Below are 2,458 nucleotides of genomic sequence, written 5' to 3' on the forward strand. Positions count from 1 at the left end.
ATATATATACTTTTTATATATATATATAAAAAATTTACTGTGGTAACTTGTATTTACAACTGAGCACTATTTGAGATTTAAGCCCTCTAGATAGTTGAAATGCGGTGGTTAATTTGATTCACTATAAATTCCATCTGTAAACAAATTTTGCTTGTAGCTGTCGGGTAGCCATTTAAACTTCTATTGTCATTCATCACTGAATTCCAATTAAAATATGTGCTCACAAAGTAGTCGAAAAATGGTGTAAATTTTGATACACTATTAATCTCTCTGTGACGATGAAAATGGAAATAAATCCTACTTGCAAAAGTCAGCAAACAATTTAAACTTATTTTTCCATTGAGAGCAAAGCTCCAGTCAAAATATGTGCTCTAGCTAATCAGAAAAGAGTCGAGATTTCCACTAACGATAAAATGGAGTTAAGTATACTGTTCATAGTGATCAGGAAATAAGTGAAACTTGCATATTGCAGACTTGCTAGTCATCAGGTATGGGTCTGCAATAGAGTTTTAAATGCTCTAAGTAGCGGGAAGGAGTTCAAAATTAGATTGCAAGATTTGCCCATTTACAGATCTCAAAGAAACAAGTTAATCGTAATAACTAAACTAACAACAGTGAGGGTGAGTTTTGAAAGATCTTTTTCAATTTAAAATATTTATTTTAAGTAAAAAGAAATATTTTTTGAAAGAGTTTGTTAAAAAAATATATATTTACGAGACAGATGATGAGATATTCACCATTTTCGAATTTATTATTATTTTTTTAATTAAATACTTTTAATTGTACACTAATGTCTTCAAGATATATTACTTAAAATATTTGCTAGAAAATAAGTATATTTAGAAAACTATAAGAAATTTTAATTTTACTAACTTTAGATGCGGAGACAATTACCTTTTGCAATGTATCTAAGAAAGAAAGGTAGGAGAAAGGGTGGGAAAAAAATTTGGTTAAGATTCCCGCAAAGTAAGCGGGTGTGCCTTAACCGTATGTGTGTTATAGGCCCAGAGGCCATTCCGTCCTTGTCAAGGGGAGTGCTAACCTTCTCTCCTTTCATATAACACATACTAATAGCAAATCACGCAAATATATATACTGGTAAATAATGCAAAGCAAAAATAGTGGTAGTTTAATATTTTAATATTTAATCACTAATTTTTGGATATTTTCACTAATAATAATATACTCACTAATTTTGGAAATATATATTTTTTATTCAAATTTGTTGTTTAGATCACATATTGTCTTAATTTTAGTAGTAGTTTATCAATAGATTAAGTATATAAAGATTTCAGGGATTTTGATTGAGCACTCCGTGAATAGTAACGCCTACTTTCAACTCAAGTTGAACTTTAGTTAAAAGTAGGTGTAACTTAAGTTGTAAAGTAGGCGTAACATGAAAGTAATGACAACGCAAGGTACAAGAGATACTCTTTTTTCCCCCCAGTTCCGTTGCTAGAGATTTTTGAACGTTTCTTAAATATTTATACATTTTTTCTATACATGCTACAGTTTTCATGCAATTTAATAATATGATGTAGAGCAGGATTTCTTGAAAATTATTTGAGTGAATACTAACCATACCCACTTCTCTGCTATGTCTCCTATGTACTTCTCTGCTCAAAGAGGTATGAGATAATACATTTCAGTTAATGATGCGATATGTAAAGGTCACAGGGTTTTTTTCTTAAGTGTTATTTTCAAAGGAGTAGACAAATGCACATATATATATATTTAAACATATACGATCTTTATGGGTTTACATTCACGCAAAAGATAAAATAAAAAAAATATTACTTTGAAAAAAAAATTAGCTTTCCAAACAAAATTAATTTTAGATTTCAAACATCCCACCAGATACAGGTTAGATCAAAAACTAGTATATAAGCTACAAAAAATTATACTAGTGTAATTCCCACATTTCAGGGTTCACAAATACCTCTGATGAGCAACTTATGGTAAAGCAACTTATAGTAAAAAAGTATGTTATGTGTTTTCGCCTCATTCTTGTATGCAATTAAATGTTTGTTAAAATTTAATTCTGATTAAATTCAATATTTACTAATTTTTTTTTTTTTGGTTTTGACATATAAATGTTATCTAAACTTTAAGTAAATAAAAGTGCATAGTACCTTTAACTAATTATTGAATCGTTAAAAATTTCTGATGTCCCAATGTAAAATTATTTTTACATTACAAAAAATAATTGCAAATTTTTTTAATTAAAATTCATAGAAGCTTTTTTTGTTTCCACTCTCTGATAATATTCCTACAGGTGCCTTTAGGTTTTGTTTCTAGTGTTTCGTAAGTAAAATTTCAGATTCTACAAGGATAAAGTTACGTAAGTATTTCTCTGTTTAATTTCAGTGATAGAAGTGAAATAATTTATGCAAGTAATTTGAATATTTTTAAATTTTCTTCATAGTGTAAGTTATTACAAAAAATAACAATTTAAAAA

General features: G+C 28.1%; 1 non-coding gene across 1 annotated transcript; it reads right to left on the bottom strand.

The window, feature by feature from the left end:
- Positions 1-938: 938 nt before the first annotated feature.
- On the bottom strand, positions 939-1,064 carry LOC122270334 (U6atac minor spliceosomal RNA). Its single transcript, XR_006225738.1, has one exon. It is a non-coding gene; the product is annotated as a U6atac minor spliceosomal RNA (small nuclear RNA).
- Positions 1,065-2,458: the final 1,394 nt, after the last annotated feature.

The sequence above is a fragment of the Parasteatoda tepidariorum genome, chromosome 1 (genome assembly GCF_043381705.1).
Source record: "Parasteatoda tepidariorum isolate YZ-2023 chromosome 1, CAS_Ptep_4.0, whole genome shotgun sequence".
NCBI lineage: Eukaryota > Metazoa > Arthropoda > Arachnida > Araneae > Theridiidae > Parasteatoda > Parasteatoda tepidariorum.